The 21483-nt window shown below is 39.5% G+C and overlaps 1 long non-coding RNA gene across 3 annotated transcripts in view; it reads left to right on the top strand.

Annotated features, from left to right (window-relative positions):
* The window catches only part of LOC106505903, a 46432-nt gene extending 35930 nt beyond the window's left edge, over nucleotides 1-10502 (top strand). For all 3 annotated transcript variants that reach the window (XR_002338415.1, XR_002338414.1, XR_002338416.1), the window contains 2 exons: nucleotides 1949-2054; nucleotides 9257-10502. This is a non-coding gene — a long non-coding RNA (uncharacterized LOC106505903). The remainder of the gene's footprint in view (nucleotides 1-1948; nucleotides 2055-9256) is intronic.

Raw genomic sequence — 21483 nt, 5'->3', positions numbered from 1 at the left:
CCTATGTCTGTGTTGTATTCTTTTTTTGGCTGCGCCTGTGGCACATTAAGGTTCCTGGGCCAGGGATAGAACTCATGCTGCAGCAGTGACCTGAGCTACAGGAGTGACAAAGCTAGATCCTTAACCTGCTGCACCACCAGGGAAATTCTGTGTTATATTCTTTTTTTTTTTTTTATGATTTTTATGGTCATGCCTGCGACATACGCAAGTTCCCAGGGTAGGGGTCAAATGGGAGCTGCAGCTGAGGCATAGACCACAGCCACAGCAACACCAAGTCCTTAACCCAGTGAGCAAGTCTAGGGATTGAGCCTGTATCCTCAGGGAGACAACATTAGGTTCTTAACCCACTGAGCCACAAAAGGAACTTCTTGTGTTATATTCTTGAAGCCCACTTGGGAGCTTCATTGAGGTTTGAATTGTTAGTAACATCGATCTTCGTCAGTCACATTCAGTATGCAAATCAGTGCGACATCTTTCTGGGCTCCCAGCATATCTGGGCAATCTTCTGTCCTGGCTCTGCTACAGACAACTAAAGGGATCAGCTTGTGCCTCTGTCATCCTGCAAGACTGAGGACTCTAGTGGGGGCGGTGATCTTACTTATTTCTGAACCTTTCGTACTAGTGTCTGGTACATAATAGGATTCCTGTGCAAAAACTGAACATACCTGGCTCTTTTAGAATTTAACTACAGGTTCAAGAAAATTTCTGAATGATCCGTAGCATTCCATTCCTCAGTCAGATCAACACTTAAAGAAGTGTCTTAAAGAAGATTCTGCAGGTCCATGGTATTTTATAAACACACCATGCTCACAGAGGGGCTGGAAAGCTGGCCTGACTCATTTCCTCACAGTTTATTATGCAGAAAAACATAAGCCTTCTGTTTTCCTGGGCTGTTAACTTGGCACCTCATTTCATATATAAAACTTGTGTTAAGAGATACTATCGCTATGATTTAATCAGCCATAGATGATCAAAACTACTTCCTGGTAGCAGGAACTCTCAAGCGCTCATGCTCCGTGAAGAATGACTTCATAGGCCAGGTGAGAGATGGGTTGTCCCATCCTTAATTCTCAAAATAACTCGATGAAGCTGGTACAAGACCCACCTCAAAGTTGGTGAAATTGAGACTCCAAAAGGGTGAGTGACAAGCCTGAGACCAAACAGCTGATGAGGGACAGAGCTCAATGTCTCTGACTTAAAGCCATGGGTTTTTTGAAAAACACCATTCGGACTCTTCAATGAGAGAATTGGGGGCAAAGATTTAAATTTTTTTTTCTTTTTAAAGCTGCACCCATAGCATATGGAAGTTCCCAGGCTAGGGTTTGAATTGGAGCTGCAGCTGCCAGCCTATGCCACGGCCACAGCAACACCAGATCCAAGCTGTGTCTATGACATTTGCTGCATCTTGCCGCAATACCAGATGCATTAACCCACAGAACGAGGCCAGGGAATGAATCTACATCCTCATGGATACTAGTCGGATCCTTTTCATTTTTCTTTCTTTTTCTTTTTTTTTTTTTTTTGTCTTTTTAGGGCTGCACCCACGGCATATGGAGGCTCCCAGGCTAGGGGTTGAATCGGGGCTGCAGCTGCTGTCCTACATCACAGCTCATGGCAACACCGGATCTTTAACCCACTGAGTGAGGCCAGGGATAGAACCTGTGTCCTCATGGATACTAGTCAGATTCCTTTTCTCTGAGCCATGGCAGGAACTCCCACTGGTTGGATTCTTAACCGACTGAGACACAATGGAAAGTACGGCAAATATTTTTTCATCGAAGTTTAGTTAATTTAAAATGTCATGTTAGTTTCAAAATTGATAGAATTTTTAGAACAATGAATTATCTTTCATAAGAAGACTCGGAATCACGTGTTCAAATAGGTGATGCTTTTCACAGCCATCCCTTAGCGGTTCTGATGATTTGTTGTTCTTTGTTTCATTTCTTAGAAGAGTCAAGTCTTCAGAGCCTGGTGTACATTCTTTTAACTATTACTTTTGGTGGCAAATCTTCAACTCTGAAGTCTTTCTGAGCAGAACGTGAAGAATAAGGCAGGTAATGAAACCGGGCACTAATGCTTTAGGTCAGAATATGGTTGGCCATAAAGATACAGGATAGATTTTTGTGTGAATCTGGAAACAGTATTGACAAGTTTCCTCACTCGATTTTGAGCCAGGCAGAAATGGTCTGAAATGTGTTTCACCCTTTACTAGTTGATCTTGAGCAAGTGGCTTGACCTCGCTGAGCCTGTCTCTTTTTAAGTAAAATCAGATCAGTGCAGTTAAAATGAGAAAACACATATAGAGCAGTCATACAGACCCACTGCTTACCAAAATAACCATCATTACTACTGATCAGAAAAGACTTCTCTAAAAAGGCTTTGAATAATAATAGTGTCATTTACTATTATAATAACATCATATTTTATTATAATCATAGTAAAGGCTACATGTAGCTTTGAGAACATTCGTCTAAGTGTGTAAGCGTTGGTACCTGTTACATATGTCCAGGGACAGGACAAGCAGTTGAAAGTGAGTGCTTCGGTGTCTTGTGCCTTCCTGTGGGTTGAATGTATCCCACACTCTGCATGAGGTAGGCTCTTATAATAATTGCAACAATAAAATAATGCCATAGTCAAGATCTGATCATTCCTTACCTGTTTATTACTGTTCTGTAGTACAAGTCTCCAGGAAAAAAGGGGGGAGAGAGAGAAGTGGGCTTCTATCAGAATTTTAAAAATCTGTCTTTAAAGACTGGTAGGTAACGGAGCATGGCCTTCTTCCCTGAGTGGAGCTGACTCTGCACCTCAAATGATTGGTTAAATATTTATTGCAGAATTTAATGCAGTCAGCTGGCTGACTGGGATTCATATCCTAAGAGAATTTTTTTCAAGCAGAATATATTTCTTTTTATTCCACTAGAAATAGATGTGCCTTGTAGAAAAACTAGAAATTGTTGACAAGCAGAAATAATGCTTAAATCACATAATTCTGCCACCCAGGGATAAAAACTGTTAATATTTGGTGAACATTCATTCAAGTGTCGCTGCCTATTTATCTATTTTTTATGCAAATTAGACCACATTATACATGCAATAGTATAAGATGGTTTATTAACCAAGCAATACCATGAATATCTCTCTGGGTCAATAAATGCATTCATAGAGTGCAGTTTTCACCAAATGCTGCACCGTATTCCACCTAAAGAACAACCTATACTTATCAAATGCTGCCCTGTTGAAACCTTGAGTTGTTTCAAAATCATATTTTTGCTCTAAGAAATGATGCTATGATGACATCATGCTGGGAGCAGTGTGTTTAGTGAGAAGAGGACAAGCAAGGACAGAGTGGCCCTGAGGACAAGGATGAAATGGAGCCCAAAGGATAAGAAAGAGCAGCCAGAAAACAAAAGGGAGAATCCTGGTGACCGGGTGCTGGGAGGAAAGGGAAGAAAGGGCAATCAAAAAAGCAACTAAATGTGGAGTTCCCGTCATGGCTCAGTAGTTAACGAATCCGACTAGGAACCATGAGGTTGAGGGTTTGATCCCTGGCCTCGCTCAGTGGGTTAAGGATCCGGTGTTGCCATGAGCTATGGTGTAGGTTGCAGACACGGCTAGGATCTGGCGTTGCTATGGCTGTGGTGTAGGCTGGCAGCAACAGCTCCAATTAGACCCCTAGCCTGGAAACCTCCATATGCCTCAGATGCAGCCCTAAAAGGAGAAAAGCAACTAATCGAGAGGGAGGGGTGTAAACAGAGTCAGCGGAGGAGAGAATTCACAAAGAAGACAGAGGCTTCTCAATACTTCACTATTTGCCATAACATCAGTTAATGGGCATCCATGGATTCTATTGGATGTTCTACAAAATTCGTAAATGCAACTTCACAAAATTATTGCACGAAGCCTCACAAAATGCAGCCAAGACTGAGCCACTTCACCCTTCAGTGGAGGTGGCATTCATGAAGTTGACTCTACCGCCTGAAGATGCTTTCTGGAAACTCAAACATTTTTTGGTCCATGTCACCAAGTGCTATGCTGTCCATGTAACCAAGTGCTATGTCTCAAGCAATAGGTCCTTTTTCTGGTGTTAGAGATGGGCGTGGTGCCCAAGTGACAGACTTGGGCGAGGCCCGTAGCATCTACACAACCTCTGGGGTCACCCAGCACAATTGACCACAATTTCCACTGTCCCTGGGGCTGCACCTTTACTGTTGGCCTCCTTTCTTTCGTTAGGGGAGTTTTTCCCCTTGATATAGTTAATATTATCCATTGGAACTAATATTAAAAAAAGAATGTGTATGTGTGTGTGACTGAGTCACTTTGCTATATAGCAGAAATTGACACAACATTATAAATCAACTATATTTTGATTAAAAATTTTAAGAAATACATCTAATATTATCCATTGAAAATTATTGATCAGTTTGGTCATGTCATGTATAAATATTAGAAGTAACAAACGGCAAATAAAACTCTCTCCAAAATGTGCGCAATGTACAACCATAGACCTGATATTAACACTGATACTAGATACTATCTCTTAAAATTAACCTACATCTTTTTTTTTTTTTTTTGGTCTTTTTAGGGCCGCACCTGTGGCATATGGAGGTTCCCAGGCTAGGGGTCGAATCAGAGCTACAGCTGCTGGCCTACACCACAGCCACAGCAATGCAGGATCCAAGCCGCATCTGCAACCTAAACCACAGCTCACAGCAATGCCAGATCTTTAACCCACTGAGCAAGGCCATGGATCAAACCCGCGTCCTCATGGTTCCTAGTCAGGTTTGTTAACCACTGAGCCACAATGAGAAGTCCTAACCTAAACTTTAACACTGTTTTCAACCTGGCAGAAGAGTTAATTAATTCAAATCAGGTTAGATTCCTCCCTATAAAGGCTGATGCTTTATGGCTTCCCAGTTGGGGCTGAGGGTGGTGACTTCAAATGGTATTTGGCTAAGGTGACCAACCTATCCCTGGGTTTTCCTAGGAGATTTATGGTTTTGGTTTCCTGGGACAGTCCAGTGCCAGGCAAACTAGAACAGCCAGTCACTATTGCTGAGGTTCCAGTTAATTCCAACCTCCCTCTACCAAACTCTATCCAGAGGCCTTTTTATTCCAGATTCTGTAATTCATTAATTGTGAGTGACTTGTTACAGAAGGAATTATATGCAATTTGTTAACAGTTAATATTTGCAACAAAATTATTAAAAATATATAGAAAAAATTATAAAGAATGGCACAACTCCTTGGGGTTCTGGTATTAACCACACCCTACACAGTGACTGATAGATCTCATAACCAGGAGTAATGGGAAATGGGAAATGTCCCTCTTCTTAATCCAGTCTAGATCCTTTTTTTTTTTTTTTTGGCCATGCCATTTTTGGCCTGTGGAAGTTCCCAGGCCAGGGAATCCAGCCCATGCCACAGCAGCCACCCGAGTCACAGTAGCGACAACGTCATATCCTTAACCCACTGAGCCACCAGGGAACCCCTAAGTCCTCTTCTCATATCACACAGAGTTAGTGGCATATCTGACCCCTCTTCATCCATCCATCCAACATGTAAATAAAGTACCTAATATGTGCCTGGCGATGTGCTGGGTTCTAGGAATACGGCAGAAAACAAAAGACACATGCCGCCCTGGTGGAATTTACACAATGGTGAAGTAGATCAATATTAATCAAATCATCTCACAAACAAATATATCTTTGTTAATTGTAATGAGTGCAGTGCAGAAATCCAGAGTACAATGGCAGAATAGAGCAGGAGAAGCTGCTTAAGAGTCAGAATTAGCTTCTCCTAGGAAGACACATGTAAACCAGCCATGATGAATGAGTAGAGATACAAATTAAAACTCCCACCAGACCAAAAAAATTACAAGTCAGATGATACCAAGTGCTCACAAAGATGTGATGCAGAAGGAACTCTTGTTTACTGCCGGTGAGGGTGTATATCCATTGCTTCCAAATCCTCTGAGAACCACATCCTCTTTCCCTACTCTGCTCTCTGTTGGGGTGTGGAGTCTGCAAAATGCATTTCCCAGGATCCTTTGCTGCTGGCTTCCCCTGAGGCTTCACCAGTGCAAGTTGCTGGTGGAGAAGAGAGGGTGGAGGGGGAAGGGAGTTTTCTGGCTCTGGTGTTGGCCCTTGGTGGCAATTATTGATGAAGCGGCCGTGGTAGTTATGGGGAGGTGATCGGGATAGCAGCAGCCTGGGAGAGGCAGTGCCACTTTCAGCAGTTCCAGCTGTGCTCCAGATATTGCCTCTTCTTTGGTGGGTCCAGAACCAAGTGCAATAATGTCTCGCCGCCCAGCACTGGCTTGTAGGTGGAGCTCCAGGGCACTGCACCTTCAGATCTCTGGGTATCACTGATTCTTCCCTTTGGTCCTCCAGTCCCACCTCCTTCCTTTCTCTCTTCCACCCCTCCCAATGCCTGTGAAACCAATTCCTTTTAATAACATCCCAGTTTGAAATACCTGGAGTGGTTTCTGTTTTCCTAACTAGGCCCTAATCATTCCAACCCTTTTTTCTTCTCATAACTTGTTATTTTGAAAATTTTCAAACATATGTAAATGGTCCACCAACATTCTGCTATGTTTGCTTCCTCCCCTCCTCCATTCTCTCTCTTTCACTCTTTTTCTCTCTTCTCTCTGTCTCTCTCCAGATATACACTGTTTTGCTGAGGCATTTGAAAATGAACTATAGGAGTTCCTGTTGTGGCTCAGTGAGTTACAAACCTAACTAGTATCCACAAGGATGCACGTTCTATCCCTGGCCCCACTCAGTGGGTTGAGGATCTGGCGTTGCCATGAGCTGTGAGCTGTGGCGTAGGTCACAGATGTGGCTCAGATCTGGAGCTGCTGTGGCTGCAGCCTGCAGCTGCAGCTCAGATTCAACCTCTAGCCTGGGAACATCCATATACCACAGGTGCAGCCCTAAAAAGCCAAAAGAAAAAAAGAAAGAAAAAAGAAAATGAACTATAAATATCTTGTCACTTCACTCTTAAATGCCCTTAAGAAAGAATAAGGACAGGACATGTTCTAACGTAACTCTAATACCATTCATATTTTTTTAATTAACACTAATCACAGTATCACCCACTGTTCATTCCACATTCAAATTTTCCCAATTGTCCCATATATGTCTTTTGCATTTTTTCCCTAGTTCAAGATTCATGTATTGTGTCTGGGTTTTATGTTGGCTCAATCAGTTTTGAAACCAATTTGGCATTATCTTATAGAAATTCTTGCACAAATTCACCACGAAATATGTACAAAATATTCATAGCCATATAGTTCTTAAGAGGGAAAAAAACTAGAAACAACCCATCCGAGGGTAAGAGGAAGAAATTAAAGGAGTCGTCAATGACTCCAAGTCTGGCTTGGGTGTCTAGGTGATAGAGGTGTCTTGCTGCCAGCTTTCCCGCAGGTCCCGTAATAGACCATTTGCTTTCTGGTTTCAAAGTGCTCCTAGCTGCTGTCCACAACTGCTCAAAATTCACTCTACCTGTTTCGTGCCTCAAAAACATTAAGAGCATTTTTATTGCTCTAGTGATTTCTGCCCCTGTTTGCCTTTCACAAAACCAAGAAATGTAGGAAATACTAAGGAGGCAATTCCCCTTCAATGCCAAAGGACTCTATTACCAGCCCTCACTCTGCAGAGCCTCTGTGTGTCCTCAGATGGGGTAATGGCCTTTAATCCTGAGTTCAGCCTGAAATACTCCCCTACCACGCAGCAGTCATTTTTCCTAAGATTAAGCCCTGTCTCCACCATGAAACAGCCCTCCCTCACCACCCTCACCCTTTCCCTCACTGTAGCTAGAGTTAAAAGCAGCCACCTGCTGCCCCAGGGGTTTTAACTGCTTTACTGTCTCATGCCTTCTTCCCTGTGTGTCTTCCATATGCAGTGGTGAAATGTTTGCTTAATATTTAGATCTATATGCTTATCCACAGTAAAATGAATATGAATGGCTTGAGCCATCTAATATTGAATACTCTAGCTTATTATGTGCCACCTCCATAGGTCATTTTGCTCTTCAGGCTGGTCAAGCCTGAAGCATTAATGGGGAGAAAATACACTGATGAATACCTATGAGAAACTGCTTAAGGAAACTAAACCATACAGAAGATTTCAACCATGACAGCTCATACATCACCTTGTAAGAGGTGATCATCATATCGTTCTTGAAAACAGTTCTCCATTAACTTGCTTGCACTATATACAGCATCTTTGATAATATCTACTGAAGTCAGAAGGTAGAGATTATGCTTTGTGCTCTGAAATTGACTCTTATAGCAAAACAAAACAAAAACTATAAATAAAAGTAAAACTTAGTCAACTGGTATACTCCTTGATGAGCATCAACTCTATTTAAAAAGTTACATGTATGACTGGGTCACTATGCCATACAGCAGAAATTGATACAACACTGTAAATCAACTATACACAAAATAAATAAATAAGCAAAATTAATTAATTAAAATTAAAATTTTTTTAAAGTCAAAAGAAAAAAACTTACACTGAACTCTTGGTCAAGGGTCCCCAAGTATTTTCTCATCCTAAAAGTCTTTCAAGATCATCATAGGCTTCTTGGAACAACACAATTTGCTGCTAGGCTCATATCAAACTTTTGAGGAAAGCAGTGGTCGATCCTTTTCCAGTCATGCAAAGAAGTATGAATGGCCTGATCTAGCCCTTTTATACCCAGCACATGTGATAGCATGAAGATAGTCAACTGCTTGCTGATTAAAGGCTTTTGTTAGTAAGAGGAGAGGAGAGCCTTGTATGCCAAGGGTTTTATTCTTTTTGGTTTCTTGAGACACATGTTGCTATGGTGACATCAGGGGTGATCAGTAATCTCATTCACAGTCATATTTCCCCCACCCTCCATTATAAAACTCTTGACCCCTCTCAAAACCTCCTTTCTAGGGATTTCCAGGGGTCTCAAATATGCTAATAAGCAAATTCCCCATACCAATGGGATTGCTACCATGTTCATGCTTTCTGATCCAGTAGATATACCTGCTTCCCAGACCTAGCTACTTACAAGCCCACATGAAGCTAGTATCTCCCTACTGCCTCTTCCCCTGGGGCTCACTAAGAGTTTTGGTCATCAATACCACATGTACTAGCTCCTGATGCTCATAAAATGGCAGCCCTGCCCCCACTATTGGTCCTACAGTGTTAGAGGACTTACTTTGGCATAGAGCTTACAGTGAAGACCTTCCCCGTCTTCTTATTTCTGCTCCTTCTCTCCTTAGGACTCAGAGTACAAAGGAGCTGAGCTGGAAAACCACTCCCAAGAGCAAGGTCCAACAGTGCCCAGAAGCTTCCCAGCACTCTGAATGCTAAAGTATTATTCTAAGGCCCAGCCAGTGTGCCTGCCTTCCTTTAGGAAGTGCTCCTTCCTAAGAGCATATTAAGGCTCTTTTTCTGAAGCCTAAGAAAAATCGGTCAAAAAATCAAGAAAATGGGATTTCTCCTGTGAGAATTGATGTTTGGCAATCATCAGACAAGCAGTGCCGGTTTGAAGCAATCTCTCGATACCAAGTTAAAAGCAAGAGCAGGAAGTGCTGCCAGATGGAGGCCATGCTAAGGTTGACATTTCTGGGAACTTGGACAGGATGTGCAGGAGGAAAGTGGTCACAAATGTCATCAGTCTGCTCATAGTTGCCCTATTATAAGTATGTGCTCATGGGGCCAGTCTGCTGCTAATGGTAAATCATTTGCAAACAAAATGAGTATTACTAAGTTTGAATACATTATATAAACTCCATGAGTGATATTCTAAGAAATAAGAGTTGGAAGCAAAATAAGTCCTTAAATTAGCTATGCCAACATGTAATCTGTGTAGTACTGTTAAATTTACTAGGATATCCAAATATTACATTATTTGAATACTGCTCAATAAGGCTTACTGGTGTTTTCCAGGGTTTGAGTATTCTCTATAGACTTTCGTTTCTTATAAATAGTTTATCAGAAAAAAATGCAAAGAGAATAAGATGTAAAAACTGTCAGAGTTCTTTTACTATGAGGTGTGTTAAGGATCTGGCATTGTCACTGAAGCAGCTTGAGTCACTGCTGTGGCTCAGGTTCAGTCCCTGTTCTGGGAACTTCCACATGCCATGGGTGCAGGCAAAAAAACTGTCATAGATTGATTCAAAATGGACTTAGAAATAAATCTCAAATCTGAATTAGCAAGAGAAATATTGATTTCAATAGCAAAATCAAAATAGGAAAAAGCAAAAAATATTTGTATTGTTAAAAAAGGAAATGAGTTGAAATACAGCAATATGAACCTTGGTATTCAACTTGAAGATGATTTTGGATGCACTCTTAACAATTCTACCAATACCAATGCAAATTTAAAGAAATGTCTCTACATTCAAAATGTTTGTCAGAAAAAGAGCTCAAAATTGCTGTTATTACTATTATTATTACTACTATTACTATTATTACATTATTATTATTTTGCTCTTTAGGGCTACACCCAGAGCATATGGAAGTTCCCAGGCTAGGGGTTGAATCAGAGTTGCAGCTACTGACCTATGCCACAGCCATACAATGCCAAATCCAATCCACTTCTGTGACCTACACCAGAGCTCACAGTAACACCAGATCCTTACCCAAGTGAGCAAGGCCAGGGATTGAACCCACATCCTCACAGATACTAGTCAGGTTTGTTTCTGCTGAGTCACAACAGGAATACCTCAAAATTATTTGACAGGACAATTAATGCTTGATGTGCTTTAAATTTTTCATTTGAGAATGACAACTTTTAATATTAAATATTTGTGGTATCTTTCAAATTTTGAAATTATTTTATTTGACCTTTATTTGGTGCCAAAATTCCTTCCTTTTAGCATTTTTTAAAATATCAAGTGTTTAAATAAACATCATTTTTGCATGGTATTGAAATGTATACTTTTTTCATGATATATCAGTTAATATAAACCAGGCATTTATTACATAGGGTAGATTTTTTTGATAGAAGACCTTTGATAGAACACTATCACAGAAAAATCATTCACTACTTATGGTCACATTACTTTATTTTATTTTATTTATTTATTTTGTCTTTTTGCCATTTCTAGGACCGCTCCCTCGGCATATGGAGGTTCCCAGGCTAGGGATCTAATCAGAGCTGGAGCTGCCGGCCTACACCACAGCTCACAGCAACGTGGGATCCGAGCCATGTCTGCAACCTACACCACAGCTCACAGCAACACCAGATCCTTAACCTACTGAGCAAGGCCAGGGATGGAACCCGAAACCTCATGGTTCCTAGTCAGATTCGCTAACCACTGAGCCACGGCAGGAACTCCTGGTCACATTATTTTAAAATTCATGAATAAAATAATATAAAAATTACAGTATAAGTTATGACTTTGGGGATTCCTGGGGATTCCCAGGGATTCCAATTCTCATTATTAAATCCTGAATATTAACATCGGTCATCAGTTGGAAATTCTATTTCCTGCCCATTTAAAAAATTAAAATTGCATATATTTACAGTGTATGATATGATGATTTGATATACATACATAGCAAAATGATTTAATAATCTAATAAACATCTAATTAATGTCTTCTCATTTCATTGCCATTTTGTGTGTATAATGAGAGTACTTGAAATCTATTCTCTTAGCGAATTTACAGTATTTGATAAGTGTTATTAACTATAGTCACCTTGCTATTTATTATATCTCTAGCGTTATCCTACTCAACTGGAACTTTGTACCCTTTGACCAACATCTCCCCTTCTCCCTCAACCTCCCTGCCCCTGGTAACCACTATTCTATTTTCTACTTCTACGTATTTGACTTTTTTAGATTCCACATGTAAGTGAGATCAAGCAGGCATTTTTCCTTTCTCTATCTTGTTTATTTCATTTTCATTCACTCCCATTTCATTCATGTCACAAGTGGCATGATCTCCTTTTTTTTTTTTTTTTTTTTTTTGGCCAAACCCACAGCATATGGAAGTTCCTGGGCCAAGGATAGAACCTGATGCACGGCATCGGCCACTGCAGTGATAACACCAAATCCTTAACTCACTGTGCCACAAGAGAACTCCTTTTTTAAGGCTAAATAATATTATGTTATATATACCACAATTTATTTGTTCACCCATCTACAGATACATAGATTGTTTCCATATCTTGGCTTTTGTGAATGATGTGGCAATAAACATGAGAGCACAGAGATCTCTTACAGGTACTGATTTCATTTCCGTTAAGCGTATAGCATATACCCAGAAGAGAGATTGCTAGATTGTATGATAGCTCTATTTTTAGGTTTTTTAAGAACCTCCATGCTGTTTTCCATAATGGCTATACCAGTTTACATTCCCACCAACAGTGTTCAAGGGTTCTCTCTTTTCTACATCCTTGTCAACAGTTGTTATCTCTTGTCTTTTTGATAATAGCTAGCCTAACACATGCAAGGTGATATCTCACTTTGGCTTTCATTTGAACTTCTCTTATGATTAGTGGTTTTTGAGCATCTTTTCATGTACCTGTTAGGCATTTGTATTTCTTTTTTGGGAAAATATCTACTCAGATCCTTTGCCCATTTTTAAACTGGGTTTTTTTTGGGGGGGGGTACTGAATTGTATGAGTACCTTCTATATTTTGGATATTAACCCCTTATTAAATACATGTTTTTCCTGCCAATATATTAATGACATTCAATACACCAGAAGGCCTGCACAAAAGTCTAAGTTATTGGTTCAGTTGATTTTTGTTTGCATGTGGGTAAAAACATAGACAGACCTTGGTCTTACAAGATACTGCATGTTTGAGGAATTCACTAGAATTGAGAAATTACTTTCTGGAAACTAGAATTTGTAGGAAATCTTTCAAGTGGTCAAATATCAGTGCTACCTAGTAATTTTATAAAACATATTATATATCAACATTTTTTGGAAGAAGGTAACATTTTCTGATCTTTTTTTTTTTTAATAGTTCAAGAAGTTTTACTTGAATGTAAAAGTAAATGATGGACGGGCTTCCTCCATCATGATAAGGTCTCATGGAAAGCAACATGGAATCTGCTAGGAGAGGCACATTCTTTTTTGCAGATGAAGGCATTGTTTAGAAAATAATCTCATTCAACTTCAAAACACATTTCCTCGGAGTTCCCATCATGGCTCAGCAGGTTACAAACCTGACTAATATCCAAGAGGATGTGAGTTTGATCCCTGGCCTTGATCAGTGGGTTAAGGATCTGGTGTTGCTATGAGCTGTGGTGTAGGCCAACAGCTACAGCTCCAATTTGACCCCTAGCCTGGGAACTACCGTATGCCACAGGTGCAGCCCTAAAAAGCAAAACAAAAACAAAAACAAAAAACCCTCCCCAAAAAAACCAAACCAAACAAACACACACATATTTCCTCAAAAAAAAGTAATATAAAAGATTATTTCATAGTGTGGATGAGTCCACTCGGTAAACCCATGTAAGTGTTTGGGGTGATACTAAGTCAATATTTGTCAATGTCCACTGCAATTTATCATGACTTTATTGGGCTCCATCCCCCCCATTCCTAGTAGAAACTTAATAAAAGCAATTAAATGCTCTATAATAAATATTGAAGAAGAATTTTTCTCTACATTCAAATGTATTTCCATCTCTAATTAGGGCAAAATTTCTATAATGGGTAAAACATTATCTTAACCCAGATTCCCTAGAAATCAGAGCCTGAGGCAATGATTGGATCCTGATGCTTCACTTGGCAGGTTCCATCCCAGAACAGGAAGAGTGAGAGAAAAGGGATGTGAGGCTGGGATGAATGGGCAGCCTTGCAAAATCCTTCTTATTATAGCAGTGGCCACCGTTTTCTAACAAGTTGTGACTAAAGCAGCCAAATCATTAACTCTCCAAAATTACCAGAAGGAACAGGCCATCTTAATTTTTTAATCAAAATGAGAGACTTCAATAAAACATTCAATGCTTTTTCTAGTAGAAAGCAGTAATATATTCAAATAGGCACTATATGCTTTAGTGAATAATTTACGTATTGCACTGGTATAAGTGATTATCTTACTATCGCTTGCTGAGAAACGGCAACAATTATTCATGTATTAGTGTACTGAGTATTAAGATTGTGGAGCAACTTCAATCAAGTCAAAAGAAGAAATGAAAAAAAAATAGAAGCTATCATGTTCTTTACCAAAAAAAAAAAAAAAAAAAAACCCTAGAATTTACAGAATCCAAAGTGAAGCCCTATACAAAAAAACAAACTAAAAAAGCAAAACTGTCCTGCACTGTTGGTGGGACTGTAAGCTGGTACAGCCACTATGGAGAACAGTAGGGAGGTACCTTAGAAATCTATACATAGAACTACCATATGACCCAGCAATTCCACTCTTGGGCATATATCCGGACAAAACTTTCCTTGAAAAAGACACATGCACCCGCACGTTCATTGCAGCACTATTCACAATAGCCAAGACATGGAAACACCCCAAATGTCCATCGACAGATGATTAGATTAGGAAGATGTGGTATATAGACACAATGGAATACTACTCAGCCATAAAAAAGAACAAAATAAAGCCATTTGCAGCAACATGGATGGAACTAGAGACTCTCATACTGAGTGAAATAAGTCAGAAAGAGAAAGACACATACCATATGATATCACTTATAACTGGAATCTAATACACAGCACAAATGAACGTTTCCACAGAAAAGAAAATCATAGACTTGGAGAATAGACTTGTGGCTGCCTGGCAGGGGAGGGAGGGAGTGGGAGGGATCAGGAGCTTGGGGTTAACGGATGCAAACTATTGCTCTTGGAATGGATTTACAATGAGATCCTGCTGTGTAGCATTGAGAACTATTTCTCGATACTTACATCGCAACACAACAATGGGAGGAAAAGTATGTATACATGTATGTGTAACTTGGTCCCCATGCTGTACAGTGGAAAAAAAATAAATAAAAATTAAAAATAAATAAATGATAAAAAAAATAAAAAAAGAAAGAAAAGCAAAATTGGCTATAATACCAAACATTTACGTGGCTATGATGAATATCAACTTTATACAATTATTGGTTTCTTCAGTTCAGCTGCTACTTTGAAGATCGGTGTGGGAGGGGAGAATCATGTGAATTGAATAAAACACATTTAAAATGATCAAAGATGGGAGACCAGGGCAAGTTACTGTATAGCAGCAAACAAGAAAATAACAAACCAAGGCACTGTTTTATTTATATGATTTATCAGGGGATTTAGTAGAGCCCTACAAAGTCTATTTAATTAGGCTCATTTATGTGATTGCAAGATAAATAAGGATTGTTTCATGCTGTTTTATGTTATTTTTTCTTCCGCTTTCTCTATCCTTTAGCAGGCTCTACTTTTGGAAGGCCCTGTGCTATTTTTCTTATGTCTCATGTTTTATATCCTCTTAATTGCATTTTATTATTTCTCCATGTGGACAAGCTCTTTTGAATCCTATCAACATTAATTTCACTGCCTTTGTAGGAGTCACTGAGTTGGTGGGGAGGAGGAAGTTAACAAAGCTGGTCCCTTTCCTCTAGGTATTTACTATCTAAAATGAACAAATACTTAGAGGATAGAACCAAACCTATTTAGCTTGCTGACAGTTCCTGCTAACTGGGTACTGGTACAGGATGTTAAACACAAAGTCATTTGGCCCCTCTTCCCGAGCCTTCTCACCCCCACCCCAGAAAGATTCCCTAAACAGTAAAACAGATAAACTGTGGTATAGAGTCCTACCAAGGAAAACCACAAGGCAATGAGACTGAACATCTACACTTACATTCAACAATACTGGAACTCCCAGTGTAGCTCAGGGGTAACGAGCCTGACTAGTATCCATGAGATTGCAGGTTCAATCCCTGGCCCTGCTCAGTGGGTTAAGGATCCGGCATTGCCGTGAGCTGTGATGTAGGCCTGCAGCTGCAGCTCCAATTCCACCCCAAGTCTGGGAACATCCACATTCCGTGGGTGCAGCCCTAAAAAACAACAGCAAAAAAAAAAAGCTAAGACTGAATCTTACACTCATAATATTGAATGAAAGTAGGTAGACATTGAACAGTGCATGCTATATAATTCATGTATATAATGCACAAAAGCAGGTAGAACCAAGCTATGTTGTTGGACATCAGTGGTTACTCGGGGAGGGTAGGTTGAGAGGAGCAAGGACTGGTAAGGAGCATGAGGGTGTCCTGGGGGTGCTGGCAATGTTCTCTCTCCATCTGAGTACTAGTTAAACAGGTGTGTTCAATTTGTGAAAATTCATTGATCTGTGTGCTTACAACAGATGCCCTTTCCTCTACGTGTATTATACCTCAACAGAAGGTTTTTAAACATATCAAATTGTGCCCTGCAATACAAAGTTTTCATAATGTTGATGATAATTTAGCTCTAAGTTTTCCTGTTTTATAGAAACGGGCAAGAGTAATACTTCTTCATGACCCATCTCGAAGAGAGAGGCATTACTTTGTTCAAAAATGCCTAAAAGGGTCTTCATATGCAAGTCCCCTTCACCTGTGGGAGGAAGGAGGAATTCATGCAACGCAATTGATCAGGTTTTTTTTCTCCTTTGCCCATTCCAACTGATAGGCTAGAAACCACAGGAAATTAAGTTAAAAATAACTAAAACAGTCAGTTCCTTTTTAAAGGCAGCAAAGAGCATGGAAGCTAATGAGAACCCCAAGTAGGGTACTAGCTGAATGAAGTAAATATGTTTTATATTATTTCTATTTGACAATGAAGAAAAAACTCTCTTTAAAAAACACTCACATCCTCTAGGCTAACACCCATAAAGCAAGAGATCTAATGGAAGCACCGCTAAGTGGGTAATGAACAACTTGTGAACACAAAAAAGACAATGGAGTATCTTGTTGAATGCACCTACACAAAAGAAATATACATGGAGTCAACTGGCCAAATGAGGCTTTTTAAAAAATAGTTCCCTTAAGGAACAAAACAGCAAAAAGGGAAATCAATTGCATTTTATAAGTTAGAAGAGTGTATTCTCTAGTTTAAGATCTGTATTTAATTGTTAGGATTGAGAATCTTTGCACTTTCCTGCCACATATATCTATCGTATTCAGTATATTAGCATAATTTATTTAAACACAAGCCTATGTATCCAAATTGCAAAAGCATAAGAAGAATGTTGAATTCTATAGACCAAAAGTAAGCATCTTAAAACCTGAGTAGATATATACTAAATCATGGCATGACAGATATAAAATGAATCCATAGTCTATCCTTGATTTCAAACAAGGACTTATGAAAATGGGTTCAGAATATAAAATTATGGAAAACATTACAGCACATCAAAGCAAAGCAAGTTTAATTAGGCTTAGTTTGATAATTGCTGAAAACAAAGACCCTGCCTCTTAGCATGGCTGGTGTAAAAAAAATCCAGCAGTAAATCCAGTTGATCCAAATTAAAACCGCCCTATCTACCATCCCACATGAATCCTTTTATCTGAAGTCTACAGAGAACAAAGAATTACAATTCAGCTCAGAATTACAGAGGGCTGGTCGTTTTTTTCATCAGGGTTTGCTTGAGCTAAAACCTGACTATGTATGTTTCATTTCTCTGTTTTAAAAACGTAACATATAAGGATTTTAAAGTAAAAGCCAAGAGACAACTAATACTAGCAAAAGCCAGGAGCAGATCAATGTATTTTTTAGAGTGTTTGGATCCACAGAATCTATTTCCACTTTCCCTACGTAGAAGTCATAGGGGGACAAAATTCATCATCTTGCAGCCATATTCCTTAAACTATTGATTCCCTAGGTGGGAAGTGAGAAATGAACCTCTCAGGAGAATTCTAAAATCTCCCCCAAACTTAAATAGATTAGGAATGTCATGAGATTCATTGTGTCAAGGCATTATTGCTGTGCTAACTTTTCCAAGTGGAAAATGTAACGGGAAATCAGGAAGCCTGAAAAGTCAGAGGTGGAGATGGAATGCTGTCAGATCTCCTGCTTCCCTGCCTGGTTTATACCCAGACCATCACCCAGGTATCCTCTCAGTGTTCCTGACACCAGTCTCCTCCAGACACCTATGTGCCACACTCTCACCCAAATTACAGCTCTAAAAAATATGATCATGCTCTCTGCCCACTTATAAAAGTCCACTGAAATTTTAAAAATTTCATCCTCACATGAAAAACATTCAACCTAACTAACCATAGAAATGCTAATTAAAAGAGCCATTACAGGAGTTCTCTTGTGGCACTGTGGGTCAAGGATTCTGAGTTGTCACTGCAGGGGCTTGGGTCACTGATGTGGCTCAGGATCAATCCCTGGCCCAACAACTTTAACATGCTGCAGGTGCAGCCAAAACCCTACAGCAATTACATATTTTTTCTCACATGGGCACAGATGTCAAACAAAAAAAATGATTGGTGTTGGCAAGACAGTTATGGAAGAGGCAATTCTAGAGATACTTCTAGTGAAGCATCAATTTGGCTATAGAGAAACATGCACATTGAAAAAAAAATCATGTGGGAGTTCCCGTCGAGGCGCAGTGGTTAACAAATCCGACTAGGAACCATGAGGTTGCGGGTTCGATCCCTGCCCTTGTTCAGTGGGTTAAGGATCTGGTGTTGCCAGGAGCTGTGGTGTAGGTCACAGATGCAGCTTGGATCCCAAGTTGCTATGGCTCTTGCATAGGCTGGCAGCTACAGCTCCGATTAGACCCCTAGCCTGGGAACCTCCATATGCCACGGGAGCGGCCCAAGAAATGGCAAAAAAGACACACACACACAAAAAAGACAAAAAAAAGAAAAAAATCATGTGCTTTGACCCTACTTCTGAGATTTTATCCTAGGAAGTAATCAAAGTTGTGAACAAAGGTTTATGTAGAACAGTGATAGCAGGTTAATCACCACCCTTAGCAGAAATGATGTTAAAGGTCAACATTAAGAAAATGGCAACCAGAAGGCCACCTCTGGGCAGACCAGACACCTCCTCAGGCCATAGACTAACAAGGCCATAGATTGAGTGACCTATAAACAACAGAAATTTATTTCTCACAGTTCTGGAGGCCAGGGAGTCCAAGATCAAGGTGCCAGTAGATTCAGTGTCTGATGAGGGTCCTCTTCCTTCTTCACAATCAACCATCTTCTCACTGTATCCGCACATGATGGAAGGGACTAGAGATTTCTCTTGAGGTCTCTCTCTCTATCTTTTTTTTCCTTTTTAAGACCTGTGGCATATGGAAGTTCCAGGGTTAGGGGTTCAATCAGAGATGCAGCTGCTGGCCTATACCACAGCCACAGCAACACCAGATGTGAGCCACATATGCAGCCTACACCACAGCTTGCAGCAATGCTGGATCCATCTCACTGAGAGAGGTCAGGGATCAAACCCACATCCTCATGGATACTAGTCCCATTCTTAACACATTGATTCACAATGGGAACTTCCTGGGGTCTCTTTTATAAAGGGCATTAGCTCTGCTCATGAGGGCTCCACTCTTGTGACCTAATCACCTCCCCAAGGCCCCAACTACTAATACCATCACATTGAGGGTTAGGATTTCAGCATATGAATTTCAGGGGTCACTAACATTCTGTCTATAGCAACCCTGTAGGGAAGAACTCTGAGGATATGAAATTCTAAAGCTATAATTAGCTGTGCATATATTGGCTAGTCTCCAGAATAAGAAAAGAAGTGAAGCTGGTGGGGTTAAAGCTACGAGTGCATGAGTAGTTGAGGAGGAGGAAGTTGTCTCAATTTGCAATGCCCTGCAAAGTTGTTGATGCTGCATCCAAAAAAAATTTACTTCTAAGAATATACGTAAATAACAAAGAATAAAAGGTAACAAAGAATTCAAGTAGCATAGAATATACAAAGATAAGGTGAAATTTTAACCCAAACACCACTACATAAAATAAATATTATTATTAATATTAAAGTGCCCATCAGGGAAAAGAATCTGAATATGCTTGTATTTCTTGCATCAAATTTGCATGATTATGCATTGATTCTTCATAATTTCTCATTTGTAGAATTGATTTGTGTTGACCATAAACTGTAAATAAAAGAAATAAATGTGTGAAATTAAAAAAAAAGGAATATAGGAGTTCCCACTGTGGTGCAACAGTATTGGTGATGTCTCTGCAGCACCAGGAAGCAGGTTTGATTCTTGGCCTGGCACAGTCAGTTAAAGGATCCAGCATTGCCACAGCTGTGGAATAGGTCACAAGTGTGGCTCAGATACGATCCCTGGCCTGGGAATTTAATATGCTATTGGACAGCTGGGAAAAAAAAAAGAATCTGAAAAAAGGATATAATATCTAGATCTAGATCTAGATCTATCTGAATCAATTTGCTGTACACCTGAGACTAACACAACATTGTAAATCAACTACACTTCAATAAAAAATAAAAAGATAAAGCACACATCATTCCAGGCAACACTCCATCTTTTTTTCCTTTGGTTTTTTTTGTTTTTTTTGTTTTTTTGTTTTTTTTTTTTGTCTTTTGTCTTTTTGTTGTTGCTATTTCTTGGGCCGCTCCCACGGCATATGGAGGTTCCCAGGCTAGGGGTTAAATCGGAGCTGTAGCCACCGGCCTACGCCAGAGCCACAGCAACGCAGGATCCGAGCCGCGTCTGCAACCTACACCACAGCTCATGGCAACACCGGATTGTTAACCCACTGAGCAAGGGGCAGGGACCGAACCCGCAATCTCATGGTTCCTAGTCGGATTCATTAACCACTGCGCCATGACGGGAACTCCAACACTCCATCTTATGTAAAGATAAACTAAATAGGAGAAATACTTTTATAAAAATAGGATCATAATATAACTTCCATTCTTATTAAAAAGCTTTACATTTAATTTTAATTTTATAGAAGGAGTAGAAAATAATGTGACACTTAAGGAATTGCTGAAGTCTAGATAAATATTTTTCACCACTAGGTATATTTTATGAAATTATAAGAAAAAAGTTTAAGGAAAAAAGAGGTTGGAATCATTTCATTTAAGATATTGCTTTGGACAATAGCAATACCATATGTAATGAGAAGTAAGGAAAATAGCATTCTCATATTTCCTTTCATTTTTTATTTTTGTTAGGTATATTATTCTTCTTTTCCAGTAGAAGTATATATATTTTGTTCTGCCACCATAATTCTCACAGTGGTTTGATCTTAGTTCCACAACTTCGTTAAAAAGTAAGGGAATGGTAAATATAAGATTCAAGAGAGTTACTTTCTGTTTCAGGAAGAAAGGGAGTAGTATCAAGGAGATAAATAACTTCAATCATGTGGGTGCTATGTTCATGATTATTCATATGTTTATTTCCAGTCTGTTTACACAACTGGAACTGTATCATATTTAAAGTTTGATACTATCTTCAAAATGCTGAAAGAAAAATAATTGCCAATTGAGGACTCCATACCCAGCAAAACTATCTTTCAAAAATGAAAGTGAAATAAAGACATTCTCAAAAAACTGAAGTATAATACTTCATAGCAGCAGTGCTTTAC

Source organism: Sus scrofa, chromosome 14, assembly GCF_000003025.6.
Source record: "Sus scrofa isolate TJ Tabasco breed Duroc chromosome 14, Sscrofa11.1, whole genome shotgun sequence".
Lineage (NCBI taxonomy): Eukaryota > Metazoa > Chordata > Mammalia > Artiodactyla > Suidae > Sus > Sus scrofa.
The sequence above is the reverse complement of the archived record's forward strand: the minus strand, read 5'-3'. Positions and strand labels throughout refer to the sequence as shown.